Source organism: Hypanus sabinus, chromosome 6 (genome assembly GCF_030144855.1).
Source record: "Hypanus sabinus isolate sHypSab1 chromosome 6, sHypSab1.hap1, whole genome shotgun sequence".
NCBI lineage: Eukaryota > Metazoa > Chordata > Chondrichthyes > Myliobatiformes > Dasyatidae > Hypanus > Hypanus sabinus.
The window spans coordinates 20,808,416-20,824,133 of NC_082711.1; positions in this window are offsets into that span (position 1 = coordinate 20,808,416).

Here is a 15,718-nt window from a genome sequence, read left to right on the forward strand (position 1 = left end):
AGTTGTGGTCACTCTCACCAAAATTCTCCCCCACCAAGAGGTCTGCCACCTGACCAGGTTCATTACCCAGAACTAGATCCAGTATAGCATAAAAATACAACTGCAGATGCTGTGGATCAAAGACTACATACACAACGCTGGAAGAACTCAGCAGGTCAGGCAGCATCCGTGGGAAGAGTAGCCAACGTTTCGGGCTGAGACCTTTCATCAGGAATGGGGGAGAAGAGAGGGCTGAAGCCCAGTAATAAAGATCGGGGAGGGGGTAGGGCCTAGTGGCGCCAGATGGAAAACCAATCAGAGGAAAGATAAAGGGGGGAGGGGGAGGGGATAAGCATGAAAGAACTGTAGAGATAAAGAAGCAGTAAGTTGAAAGGGAGGAGAGGCAGACAGGGACCTGGGATAAGGGAAGGGGGAGGGGGAGGGAATTACCAGTATAGCCTCTCCTCTCGTCAGCCGGTCCATATACTGTGTCAGGAATCCCTCTTGAACACACCTGAGAAAGTCAGCCCCATCTATCCCCCTTGCAGTCAGGAAGTGCCAGTCAATATGAGGGATGTTGAAATCACTCATAACTACAACCCTATATTTCCTGCACCATTTTAAAATCTGCCTGCTTATCTGCTCCTTGGTGTCCTGAGGGCATTTGGGGGCCTATAGACTACTCCCAGCTCAGTGATTGATCCCTTCCTATTTCTGACTTCCACCCACACCGACTCAGTGGACACTCCCTCTGCAGCATCCTCCCTTTCTATAGCTGTGATACTACCCCTGATGAGTAATGCTACTCCCCCCCTTTTCTACCTCCTGTCCTATTCCTTTGAAAACACCTATTCTTCTATGTAAAAGAAATCCAGTTAGTGTATTTCCCTGCTCCGTTCCATTAAGCCCTGGAATTTTTTCTTATCACATAGTTCTGTCTCTATTTTGAATGCTACAATTGAATTTCAAAGTCTAAAGTAAGTTTATTATCAAAGTCACCATTTACTATCCTGACATTTTTTTTGCAGTACTCACAGTTGACCAAAGAAATGCAATAGAATCAACGAGAAGCTTTACATGTGCAATGACTAGCAACTAGTGTGCAAATGAAGACACACTGAAGGACAAGGGAGCTCTAGAGAAAATGCAGAGGAGATTTACTCAGATGCGGCCTGGATTGGAGAGCATGACCTATGAGGAAAGGTTGAGCAAGTGCAGGCTTTTCTCTCCGGAGTGAAGGAAGCAGAGAGGAGATTTTGTAGAGGTGTATAAGATGGTAAGAGGCATAGATAGAGTGGACAGCAAGCACCTTTTCCTAGGTTGGCCAATTAACAAGAGGACATACTTTTAAGGTGATTAGAGGAAATTATAGGGAGGGGATCTCAGAGGTAGTTTTTTTTTAATACAGAGAGTGGTAAGCACATAGAACACACTAGTAGTGGTAGAGGCAGATATGTTAGGGACAATTAAGGGATGATAGAAAATGGAGGGTGATGTGGGAAGGAAGGGTTAGACTGATCATGGAGCAGGTTAAAGGGTTAATACAATGTATGGGCTGAAGGGCCTGTACTATGCTGTACTGATTTATGCCCTATGATCAACTTGGATTTTAAGATCTGCATGGATGGAATGCAAAACTATATTTTCCACTGTATCTTAATAATAATAAACCAAAAAAATCTCTCTCTGGTTCTTTCTACAGAAGCTTGTGGGAAGCTGTGTTAATTTAGTTACCTCAGTGGAGTTTGGACAATCCTGCCAAATGTTTAGGAGAACGGGATGACCTGTCCTGAGTTATACTGCAATAAACCCGAGAACAATATGCTCGTTCTCCGGAACCAGTGGTGGAAGCTGATTCTCCACCGGTTCTCTACACCCAGTGCCAATTGTGGCATTTCTCTGAATCTCATGAGTTTATTTCCCAATGTACACATGCACTGGTCACTTTATTAGGTACAGGGGTGGGACCAGTGAGGTCTTCTGCTGCTGTAGCCCATCCACTTCAAGGTTTGATATGTAGTGTGTCCAGAGATGCTCTTCTACACACCACCATCGTAACGTGTGGTTATTTGAGTTACTGTGGCCTTCCTCTCATCCTGCACCTGTCTGGATATTCTCCTCTGACCTTTCTCATTAACAAGGCGTTTTTGCCCAGGGAGTTCTTGTGAGGAGTTTGCACGTTCTCCACGTGACTGCATGGGTTTCCTCCCACAGTTCAAAGACGTAGTGGTTAGTAGGTTAATTGGTCATTGTAAATTGTCCTGTGATTAGGCTCGGATTAAATCAGTGGGTTGCTGGGTGGCGGGGTGAAGGGGTCAAAAGGGCCTGTTTCACACTGTGTCTCACCAGATTTTTTTGTTTTTCCACACCATTCTCTGTAAACTCAAGACTATTGTGTGTGACATTCCCAGGAGATCAGTTTCTGAGATACTCAAGCTATCCCGTCTGGCACCATTGCTCATTCCATGTTCAAAGTCACTTAGATTGTAGTTCTTCCCCATTCTGATCTTTGGTTTGAACAACAACTGAACCTCTTGACTATGTCTGTGTGTTTTTCATGCATTGAGTTGCTGCCTCATGATTAGCTGATTAGATATTTATATGAACGAGCAGGTATACAGGTGTATCTAATAAAGTGGCCACTGAGTGTCCATTACTAATGGCGCAGTTAATATAATGTTATTTCTCTGGAACAAAACACTATTTTCTGAATGTTCAATATTTAGCTTTATTTTAGTATTTCTTCTAACATTTAGCTTGTATTATACACAAGTTCCTTTTTAAAAAAATGGGCATTTGGGATAGCTAGCAAAATCTGTGGTATTGACTCAGCCAAACATGATTAACACAGTAATATTATGACCATTTCCTTTCCTGTATCTCAGTATCCATTTTCAGAAGCTGGAACTCCAGTGATACATTTAGACAAGTTGCATTAATCCTTTCACAAATATTTATGCTCATTTGCTTAACTATAAAGTCCAACACACTTTTCCTTCTAAATTCTACACATAAAGGCCTTATTTTACTCACTTCAATGACTTTTAGTTCTATACTTTCCTTTTAATTCCTGAGTTTTCTGTTGAAGCCGAGGGACAGTCTGCCAGTTGCATTTTCTCAGCTTAAAATCATTAATTTTTTTTTGCAGAAACTTCCCTTCCTCTTTGTGTCATCTCTTCCTCTCCTGAAAGCACTCTCAGGTTTTTCCAAACAGCCTCTCTTTATCTGAAGATGAAGCCGTTTTTGCAGCTGCATGTCCTTGTGGACAAAGTGCTTTGTGATTCCAGTTTAAAGGAGCCTCTTTCCTGATGGGACAAGGACGTCCTCTGTCTGCCCGAGTTAAGGACCCTACGTGAAGTGAGTTTGGGCAGCCTCAACGCTGTTCTCAATGGGCACAGTTCCACAGAATGGTTCCTCGTTTGGCTTCAGTTTGTGGGCAAGGTTCCCATTATCAGCAGGTTGCAGGGAAAAAAAAGTCAGAGGCACAATGGCTTCGTGGTGAAGTGACTGGCCCAGAAATCAGGAATAATCACAATCAGATTTATTATCACTGACATACTGTATGAGATGAAACTTGTTGTGTACCAGCTGCACAGTGTAATGTTGTAATTTAGAGATTTATATATATATATCAATTACAAAAGTAAACAAGTATTTAGAAAAATAATGGTAAAGATCAAGAAGAGTAAAAATCAGAATGTTGATGGGTTCATGGGCTGTTCAGAAATCTGATGGCTGACGGGAAGAAGCTGTTTTTGAATGACTGAACATGGGTCTTCAAGTTCCTGTACCTCCTCCCTGATGGTAATAATGAGAAGAGGGCGCATTCTGGTTGGTGATGAGCACTGGCTCTTGAACGCGTCCTCAAAGGTGGGGGTCATTGTACCTGTGATGGAGCTGGCGGAGTCGACACCTCTCTGCAATGAAGGCCCCATACCTAGCTGTATAGTGACCAGTCCACATGCTCTCCATTGTATACCTATAAAAATTTGTAAGTCTTTGATGACATAACAAGTTTCCTCAAACTCCTAAAAAATGTAAATGCTGGTGTGCCTTGTTCATGATTGCATGTATGTGTTGGGTCCAGGGTAGATCCTCTCTGTTGCTGACTCCCAGCAAATTGAAGCTGTTCACCCTTTCCACTGCCGATCCCTCAATGAAGATTGGTGTGTGTTCTCTCGACTTTCCCTTCTTGAAGTCCACAGTCAGTTTCTTGGACTTGCTAGCGTTGAGTGCCTGGTTGTTTCTGTGACTTCACTCAACCTTCTGATCTATCGCATTCCCGTAAGCCTCCTCTTCCCCATCGGAAAATCTACTAGCAATAGTGTTGCCTTTGGTAAATTTATAGATTGTGTTTGAGCTGTGCTTAACCATACAGTCATGGGTGAGCTGAGCATGCATCCTTGAGGAGTGCCAATGTTGACCGTCAGTGGAGAGGAGATGTTGTTACCAATCCATATTGATGGTGGTCTCCTGAGGAAAAAGTTGAGAATTCAGTTGCAGAGGAGGTACAGAGGCTCAGGTTTTGAAACTTGCTTATTAGTACTAAGGGAATTATAGATGTTGAATGCTGAGCTGTAATCAATAACTAGTAGCCTGACTTTGTAGTTTTCTAGATGCTCGAAAGTAGAGAAGAGAGCCAGTGGGATTGCTCCTGCTGTGGAGCTGTTGTGGCAGTAGGCAAATTGCAGCAGGTCCAGTCTTTGCTCAGGCAGGAACTAATTCTAGCCATAACCTACCTGTTGAAGCACTTCAGTATAGTAGGTGTGAGTACTACCGAGTATGAGTCATTAAGGTAGATCACGCTGCTCATCTTGGACACGGAAATATTGCTGTCCTTTTGAAGCAGATGGGAACCTCAGACCGCACCAATCAAAACTTCCTGTTGGATGGCACGTTTTTAGTACCCATATACACCGCTGGGTCCTGTCACTTAGTGGGGCTGTACCCTCATGAACGATGTTTGGATATGGTCTCTGAGACAGAGATCACAGGGTTGACGGACACTGTGGGGATTCCGCTATGTTGTGTTATTTCCCTATCAAAGTGTGCATAAAAAGCATTGAATTATTCAGGGAGCTTGATATTCTACTCAGCTCTACTGGGGATCTATGTGAATTTCAATATGAATTAGACTGTAAAGTTGGTAAATTGGTTTATTATTGTCACATGTACTGAGGTATAGTGAAAAATGTTGTTTTGCATGCCATTCATTCTCTCAATCTCCTGCTTTCTCCCTATATCCATTCATGCCCTGCCCAATCAAGAATCTTTCAACCTCTGCCTTAAGACATGACCTCTATGGCTGCCTTTGTCAAAGAATTCCACAGATTCACCACTCTCTGGCCAAAGAAGTTACTCTTCATCTCCGTTCTAAAAGCACACCCCTCTATTCTGAGGCTGCGTCCGCTGGTCTTAGACTCTCCCATCACAGGGAATATCTTCTCCACATCCACTTAACAAAGCTTTTCACCATTCGATAAGTTTCAATGTGGTCACCCTTCATTCTTCTGGATTCCAATGAACACAGGCCCAGAAGCATCAAATGCTCTTCATATGACAAACCATTCGACCCTGGCATCATTTTTGTGAACCTCCTCTAAACCTTTTCCAGTTTCAGCGTAGCCTTTGTAAAAATAATGGGCTAAAACTGCTAACAATACTTAAAATGAGGCCTCACCAGCGCTTTATAAAGTCTCAACACGACATCCTTGCTTTTATATTCTAGTCCTCTGGAAATGAGTGATAACATTGCATTTGCCTTCCTCACCACAGACTCAACCTGCAAATTAACCTTCAGGGAATCCTACACAAGGACTCCCAAGTCCCTTTGCACCTCAGTTTTTTGTATTTTCTTTCCATTTAGAAAATTGTTAACCCTTTCATTTCTTCTACCAAAGTGCATGACCATACACTTCCTGACACTGTATTCCATCTGTCATTTCTTTGCCCACTCTGCTAATCTGCTTAAGTCCTTCTGTAGCATCTCTATTCCCTCAAAACTACCTGTCCCTCCATCTATCTTTATATTGTCTGCAAACTTTGCAACAAAGCCATCAATTCAGACATCCAAATCATTGACATATACTGTAAAAAGAATTGGTCCCAACACAGACTCCTGTGGATCACCACTAGTCGCCAGCAGCCAACAAGAAAAGGCTCCCTTTATTCCCCCCCCTTTGCCTCCTGTCAATCAGCCACTGCTTTATCCTTGTTAGAATCTTTCCTGTAATAGGATGGGCTCGTAGCTTGTTAGCAGTCTCATGTGTGGTACCTTGCCAAAGGCCTTCTGAAAATCCAAGTACAGAACATCAACCGATTTTCCTTTGGCTAATCTGCTTGTTATTTCTTCAAAGAATTCCAACAGATTTGTCAGACAAGGCTTTCCCTTGAGGAAACCATGCTGATTATGACCTATTTTATCATGTACCTTCAAGTACCCTGAGGCCTCATCCTTAGTAATCGACTCCAGCATCTTCCTAACCACTGAGGTCAGTCTATAGTTTCCTTTCTTCTGCCTCTCTCCCTTCTTGAAGAGTAGAGTGACATTTGCAATTTTCCAGAACCATTCCAGAGTAGTGATTCTTAAAGATCATTATTAATGTCTCCACAATCTCTTCAGCCACCTGGTTCAGAACTCTGGGATGTACACTATCTGGTCCAGGTGACTTATCTACCTTCAGACCTTTCAGTTTCCCAAGAGCCTTCTCTCTAGTTATGGTAACTTCACACACCTCATGACCCCTGACACCTGGAACTTCTACCATACTGCTAGTGTCTTCCACAGTGAAGGCTGATGCAAAATACTTGTTCAGATTGTCCTCCATTGCTACCTCTCCAGGATCATTTTTCAGCGGTCTGATATTCTTTCTTATCTTGCTTTACACTTTATGTATCTGAAGAAACTTTTGGTATCCTCCTTAATGTTACTGGCTAGCTTACTTTCGTATTATGTCTTTACCTTCTTAATGACTTTTTAGTGACCTCCTGTTGGTTTTTAAAAGGTTCTCAATCCTCTAAATTTCCACTAGCATTTGCTCTATTATATGCCCTCTTTGGCTTTTATGTTAGCTTTGATTTCTGGTGATAGGGTGTTACAGTTACAGAGAAAGTGCAGTGCAGACAGACAATAAGGTGGAAGGACAAAGCCAGGTAGATTGTGAGGTTAGGATTCCATCTATTGTACAATGGGACTGTACAATAGCCTTATAACTGTATCCTTGAGCCTGGTGTTATTTGCATTCAGGCTTTTCTAACTTCTGCCCAATGGGAGGGATAAGAAGGGTGAAAACACTGTTAATCTTTGATTATGTGGCTACTTTACTGAGGCAGCGGGAAATGTAGAGAGTACTCCCAATATTGTACCATGCAACTAATGGGATGTGGTTAAAGTATTATTCAGTTCACATTAGGAAGCGAAATTTGGGTTAATTTGCGATTCCAAACTCTGTAACTGACAGGTTGAGTTCCTCCTGCCTTTTGTGCTGCATTAGCTGTGTGATCGCTTCTTCATTGCCCCCTGGAGTCACCAAGGAAGCTGCTCAGTCCATCAGTAGTTTGGGGCTGGACTAATTACTGGCATTGACCAAAACCCAAGACTGAATAAAATAACTACCAAATAAAAATAACATAAAGAGCCATAGTTATATAGGAAGGCCAAAGACTTTTCCCATGAAAAATTGGCTAATACAAAGAGGCATAATTTGAAGGTGTCTGGAAGAAAGTATAGGGAAGGAAAAATCAGACTTTTTTTTAATACAGGAGTGCTAGGTGCATGGAATGTGCTGTCAGAGGTGAAGGTAAGGGAAGATACATTAGGGACATTTAAGAGACTTCGGCACATGGATGAATGCAATTTAGAAGGCCATGTGAAAGGGAAGGGTTAGATTGATTGTGGAGGTTAAAGGGGAGGGGGCGAAGACCCTGTATACTGTGCTGTATACTGTACCGTTGTGTTATAACTCAGGGGTGTTGTGGATAGTGTGGAGGGCTGTCAGAGGTTACAGCAGGACATTGATAGGATGCAAAACTAGGCTGAGAAGTGGCAGATGGAGTTTAACCCATGTACGTATGAGGTGGTTCATTTTGGTAGGTCAAATATGATGGCAGAATATAGTATTAATGGTAAGACTCTTGGCAGAGGGATCTTGGGGCCTGAGTGCATAGGACGCTCAAAGCTGCTGCGCAGGTTGACTCTGTGGTTAAGAAGGCATACAGTGCATTGGCCTTCATCAATCGTGGGATTGAGTTTAGGATCTGAGAGGTAATGCTGCAGCTATATAGTACCCTGGTCAGACCCCACTTGGAGTACTGTGCTCAGTTCTGGTTGCCTCACTACAGGAAGGACGTGGAAGCCATAGAAAGCATGCAGAGGAGATTTACCAGGATGTTGCCTGGATTGGGGAGCATGCCTTATGAGAATAGGTTGAGTGAACTCAGCCTTTTCTCCTTGGAGCGACAGAGGATGAGAGGTGACCTGATAGAGATGTATAAGATGATTAGAGGTATTGATTGTGTGGATAGTCAGAGGCTTTTTCCCAGGGCTGAAATGGCTAGCAGGAGAGTTTTTAGGTGCTTGGAAGTAGGTACAGAGGAGATCTCAGGAGTAAGTTTTTTTTAATGCAGAGAGTGGTGAGTGTGTGAAATGGGCTGCCGGTGGCGGTGGTGGAGGTGGATACAGTAGGGTCTTTTAAGAGGCTCCTGGACAGGTACGTGGAGCATAGAAAAATAGAGGGCTATGGGTAACCCTAAGAAATTTACCCTAATTTCTAAGGTAAAGACATGTTCAGCACAGCTTTGTGGGCCGAAGGGTCTGTATTGTGCTGTAGGTTTTCTATATTTCTAACTGTCAATTCTGTTTGTTTTATTACTAAAATTATATTATATAAATCTAATTTGCTGAGCAGAGTGATCTCCAGATCCAAGTTCATAGCTCTTTGAAAGTGACTACACAGGTCGCTAAGGTGGTGTATGGAATGCTAGCTTTTATTAGTTGATGCACTGAGTTCAAAAGTCAGGAGGATATGTTGCAACTTTATAAAATTCTGTTTAGGCCACATCGGGAGTATTGTGTACAGTCCAGGTTGCCCCAATATAGGAAGGATGTTGAGGCTTTGGAGAGGGTGCAGAGAAGGTTTACCAGGTTGCTGCCTGGTTTAGAGGACAGATAGTATCAGGAGAAATCGAATTAACTTGGGTTTGTTTATCAAGAGCACCAGGGGCTGAGGGAAGATCTTATAGAATTTTAGAAGATTGGGAGAGTCATAGATAGAGTGGACAGAGAGTGTCTGTTTCCTAGGGTTGAAATGTCTGATAGCAGATGACGTGCATTGAAGGTGAGATGGGATAGTTTTAAAGGGGATGTGAGTTTTTTTTACTCAGAGAGTGGTGGATGCCTGGAATGCGCTGCCTGGTATGGTGGTAGAGGCAAATACATTAGAAGCTCTTAAGAGATATTTGGATGGGCACATGGATTAAAGGAAGATGGAGGGATAGGGGCATTGTGTAGGTAGGAGGATTAGTGTTCAGGTTTTTAAAAAATTTGCTTTTTAGCTGGTTCAGCATAACAGTGTGGGCTGAATGGCCTGTTCCTGTTATCCATATCATATTAATTACAATGCATATAACTACATTTTGAAACATGTATCTTAAAATGGATACTTATGTAATTTGTGCCAATATCTTTCTTACAAAAAAGCATTAATTTGCAAGATGTCTTCAGACTGAATGACCTTGTGTAGGGGTCTGTACCAATGAAATCTGTTGAGGTAATCTTCTAGTGCTGTAGAAGCAGAGGCACTGTAGTCTCAGATTACTTATAGTTTGAACGGTAGGGCACTAGGAAAGTGTAATGGAACAGAGGGACCGAGGGGTACAGGGGCCTAGTTCGTTGAAAGCAGCATCACAGGTTGACAGAGTGGTGAAAAAGGTGTTTCGCATGCTAGCTTTCATCAGTCAGGACAGCAGCTGGGTCATTATACTGCACTTGTATAAATCATTGATGAGATCATATTTGGAGTACTGTGTAGTTTTGGTCACCCTGTTATAGGAAAGACTTGGTTAATCTGGAAAAAGTCCAAAATATGTATTATCTATATTTTCATTTATATTTATCATTATTATTGTTATGAGCAGAGAGACAACATCTGCCGGAAGTAAATTCCTTGTATGTGCACAGGTACTTGGCGATTAAAGTCTGATTCTGATTCTGAAATGGTTTATGAACATAGACGAGCACAGCACCGGATAGACCATTCAGACCATGATCCAAGATGGCGGTGCGACGCAGCTTGCGGCGGCCACTCCGGAACTGATTATCTGTTATTTCTGAAGTGGGGTGCCGTGCACAATCATAATCGATTGAAAACGGATGTAGAAGCATGGAGAAACATTGAGAAATTCCAGGAAGACCTTCTTTGTTGCTGCGGCTGCTGTGAGGTCCGGGATTCTGCTGGGAAGAACAGGCCCCCAGTCCTCGTGGTTGCTTTGCCGTTGGCGGGGCCGTCTTAATATGCTCAGCAGAGGATGGTGCTCGGAGAAGCTGTGCCGGAGGGGATGGTTGTCGGCTCGGAGGTTCGACGGACTCGGAGTCCTTTCAACAGACTCAGGTCGCTTTTGGTGTGTGCTGCGTCTGCGAGACTGGTTTCGACGGAGCTTCCATTGTGTGCTGCGTCTGCGAGCCTGAGTTGGGCGGCGCCTTGAAGTCCATAGTGGGGGTATTCCCTTCTGCTGCCGGCGTGGGATGGCGAGTCTGTCGGGACCCTGGGGACTTGTGGAAACTGTGGTGATTTCTTTTGAACTTACAGTCCATTAACATCTTGGACTATTTTTACTGTGCCCATAGTCTGTTTTTTTTTATCAATTATGTTATTGTTTGCACTGTTTTAACTATATGTTGTAACTATGTGGTTTTGTGCAGGTTTTGTAGCTTTAGTTTTTGTCTGGTGGTTTTGGAGCTCCTTTCCGGGGAACGCGCTAGACGTTAGTGCGATACTAATACGCAGCAGCCTCTCCAGACTCTGGATTGGGGATTGCCAAACGTTACGTGGATTTTCTGGTGTAGTCTGTTTGGTCATAAGCTTCTGTGATATCATTCTGGGGGAACGTTGTCTCATTTTTTAACTGTATTGCAATTGTGGTTTCTAAATGACAATAAACTGAATCTGAATCTGATGCTATGCCAATCTGGATGCCAATTTATACTAAACTTGTACTTCTTGTACGTCATCCATTTTCCTTCAAATTCACGACTATCTAAAAGCCTTCTACATTCCAGCAACTGCCTGCTTCCATTACAACCCCTGGTAACTCATTCCAGGCACCCACCGCACTCTGCAATCATGTTGGTAAGGCATGACTAGGCTCACAAAAAGCCATAACTGACCTTAAACTGGCCATGAGCATAAATCCTTTCCCCCAGTACCCTCTCCAGTAGCTTCTCTGCCATTAATGCGAGGACCACTGGCTTATAATATACCTGGATTACTGATAGTTCCCTTTTTGAACAAAAGCACATTTGCTACTGAGGACACAAAGATCGTTAACACACCAGTAATCTCCTCACTTGCTTCTTTCAATATTTTGGGATACATGCTGTCAGGCCCTAGGGATGGACCCACCTTAGTGCTTTTCTGAAGGCTTAGCACCGCCTCCTTAATTTCACAATGTCCCAGCACATTAACATGTCCCACTGTTTTCACTATCCTCCAAATCCTTCTATATTAATGCTGACACAAAGTACTCATTCAGTGCCTCAGCTACTTGCTCTGATTCCCTCAAATTCCCTCCTTTATCATTGGGAGGACTTAAACTTAGTTACCCTCTTTTTCTTAATATCAGTATGAAACGAATTGGGATTCTTGATCCTACTTGATGATACTTCTTGGCCCCCTTTTGCCTTCCTAATTGCCTGCTTCAGCACTATCCTGCTATATTTATATTCCACAAAGGCACAGTCTGATTTTAGCTTCCTAAACCTTACATGTGCTTCTTTTTCCTTCCTGACTAAATTTAGGACTTTTTCAGTCATCCAGGATTCCCTTACTTTGCCATCCTCTTCCTTACCCTCTACCAGAACACGCTGATCCTCAACTTTGATCAACTGCCACAAGTCAGATGTTGCCAGGGCAAGAGGGCCTGAATAAAAGAGAGAAGTTGGCCAGGCTAGCAATTATTCCTTGGAACCTAGGAGAATGAGGGGAGACCTTATAGAAGTGTTTAAAATTAGGAGAGGCCTAGATAAAGTAGATGTTAATAGTTTTTTTCCCCCCAAAATAAGAGTCCAAAGCAAGGAGACATTGGTTTAGGGTGAGAGGGGAAAGATTTAAAATGAATCTGAGGGGCAATTTTTTTCATGCAAGGGGTGAGAAGTACATGGGGTGAGCTGCCAGATGTGGTGGTTTAAGCAGATTGAAAAGTAACATTTAAAAATCATTTGGAAATACTGAGCTGAGAGGAATATGGGCTGAATAGAGGAAATTGTGTCTAGCTTGATGGAGAAACTGGTTGGGCTGAAAGGCCTGTATTGTGCTTTATTACTCCATGACTCTATTATATGAATATCCATACACTTCAAGACAAGATTGTGTGTGACCTGAAGAAAATGGTGTTCCCATGCATAGTGACCATTGCCCTTGTACGATTTATAAACTACACATACCAGGGGGCAGGGCAGAGATAGGTTTCTACCAAGGGAGGTGTAATGAACTCCTTCCACTAGCCTGCAGGGTCACCCTTGGGCAAGGTGTACCATCTGCTTAGCGTGACATGAAGTCATGGGAGCAAGTGGTGGATGGTTGTACGAGCAACTGGTGCATATCACAAGTCCTGATAATGCAACAACTGACACCAAGCAGAGAATCTCTGAAGAGTATTGATGATGGCTGGTGTCACCAGTCTTGTAAAGACACCACCCCGAAGAAAGCGATGGCAAATCATTTCTGTACAAAAATTTGCCAAGAATAATCATGGTCATGGGACCATGATCACCCACATCATTTGACACCTATAGTTAAATTAATATACACATAGCTATCACTACTTATAATTATTCCACCATTCTTTTCCATTTAAGGATCAGTTAGTTAATAGCCACACTAGTTGAAATATCACAGGATACCCAATGCAGTTGCTATTCCCAATCTGAAAAGTTACTGCAGTCCAGCTCCAGTTAGGAGAATACTGACAATGTGCCAGAAGATAAAATGGAAATCTGCAATTCATTGCGTAAATGACATCAAAGGGTTCTCCCAACACTTGCCTGAGGGCAAAACAAATGGACGTGACCTGATTCTAATGCAGAGTTAGAACTACTAACTTAGAGAGAGATATCTATGTTCATGTATTTGTATGGTGCAAAAACAACTGAGAGAAAGCCTACATAACAGCAGATCTGGCAGTTGACAACTTCAATGAGATTATATTAAGAAGTGCAATATTGTCCGAGTTTCTCTGGTGTCAAGTGCCAATTCCCAAGGGCTCAACCACTTCATTGTGTTCTGTGCTCTTTGTGCAAAATACATGAGCCTGTACGTAGCAGTTAAAGGAAAAGTGAATGTTTCAATTCCATAATCCAAAACAATGCAAATTTTAATATATCTTGCTAACAGCATGCGTGCACTGAAGCTAAAACAGACTCCTCAGCCCAATCAGCATATGTCTCTGAACTTAAGCCATACACTGAATACTGGGGGAACTCAGCAGGTTAGGCAACATCTATGGAGGGAAATGGACAGTTGACTTTTCGGGTTGAGACCTTCTTGGTGCAGATGAAGGGTCTTAACTCAAAATGTCGACTGTCCATTTCCCTCCGTAGATGCTGACCCGCAAAGTTTCATCAGCGCTTTGTGTTGCTCCAGATTCCAGCATCTGTAGTCTCATATCTCTGAACCTAACCCCCCATAAAACATAATGTTCTCATTAAATTTACTATTGAGCAACACAGCACACGTGGTAGGGATGGTGCTTCACTGTCAGGAAACCAGGTACATTCCAGACCTCCAATGATGAGTGTGGGGTTTGTATACGTACAATGAGTTGCCACATAAGGTGGTTGAGGCAGGTACATTAATAACATTTAAAAGCTACCTGGACAGGAGTGTTTTAGAACCGGGGTTCCCAACTGTTTTTATGCCATAGACCAACACCATTAAGCAAGAGGTCTGTGGTACCCAGGTTGGGGCAAGGGGACCATTTCTGTGCTGTATGACTATGAATAAGGCATTGAGAAGAATCAGCCACCCATCAAAGTACAAGAATAACTTTGGATCTTTGAAAACTGTCAGACGACATGGTGATGATATAGACCAGAACATACTGGACACACATAATTGAATCTGGCGCTCTCATTAGAAAGGAGACAAAAGAGGCTGCAGTTGCTGAAAATCTGGATCAACACACACAAAAATGCTGGAGGATCTCAGCAAGTCAGACAGCACTTATGGAGGAAATGAAGAGTTGATGTTTTGGGCTGAGACCTTCCATTAGGACTGATGGAGGTCCCCCACCCACCTACCGATCCCCTCTACTGGCTTCACATCACCTGCTAACCTGTACTCCTTCCCCTCCATTACCTTCTAATTCTAGGCAATTTATTATGAAAGGATGTACACATTACCTGCTTAGAGAAGGCCACAAAGCAGGAAACCCAAATAACCCAATTTTTAAAAAGACCAAAGCCACTGCATAGAGAAAGAGAGAGAAAAACAACACACATCATGCAAACAATAGAAGCAAGTCAGCAGCATCCCGAACCAGACCGAGTCCCAGATCCGCTCCTCGAGCAGCCTCAGTCGCCAGTTCATTACCCTAGCGGGGCAGAAACACACAGCAGCTGGATCAACTCACAGCCTTAGCACTGCGGAGAAAGGAATAAACATTAACTGGAGAGTGAGTGAAATCAGCCCCAACCTCGCCTCTGTACCCAACACTCGCACTTGCAGTCTATCTGGGCCTGGGCCATCATTTAAATTGTCCAGGCACCAGATAGTGCCACACTTCAGGACCCGGATCAAGGTGCGGCGTCATGCCCAGCCCGAAGCAGTTCTTGATTTCACCAAGTTGGCTTAGCACTCAGAGCAATTGAACCTCACACCCGGGTTAGCTGGACGTGCCTCAAAACTCTTCCGTATCAACTCCTCTGCAAATTGTTCACTCCATCTTCGGCAGTGATACAAACTCGATCTTCGTCTGCAGCTCAGATGCTGCACTTTGTAATGCTGTAGCATGGCTCATCTAGTCTTATAATGTCTTATAAAACTACTGAATGGACCCCATGGAAATCAAAGCTGAATTTTGACCTCAAAATCTACCTCATCATGGCCCTTGCAAATTAATGTCCACCAGCACTGCACTTCCTCTGTGATTGGAACACTATATTTTGCATTCCGTTATTGTTTTACCTTGTACTACCTCAATCTACTTATGTTTTGAAATAATCTGTTTGGATGCCTTGCAGAAAATATTTTAATCACCATACTTCAGTGCACGTGACAATAATAAATCAAGTCCAATTCAATTTTCCTCCCAAACAAATGCAAAAGAAAAATTCGTTAAATAACCTCAGGATATTCGCAGCCAATGCAAAATCCTGCTGCTATTATATTAAAACTCTAAGTTCATTAATGTGATAGCTTCAAAGTTTAAAGTACATTTATTATCAAAGTACGTATACCATATATACCCTTGAGATTCATCTTCTTTCAGGCAGCCATAAAACAAAGAAACACAATAAAATCCACAC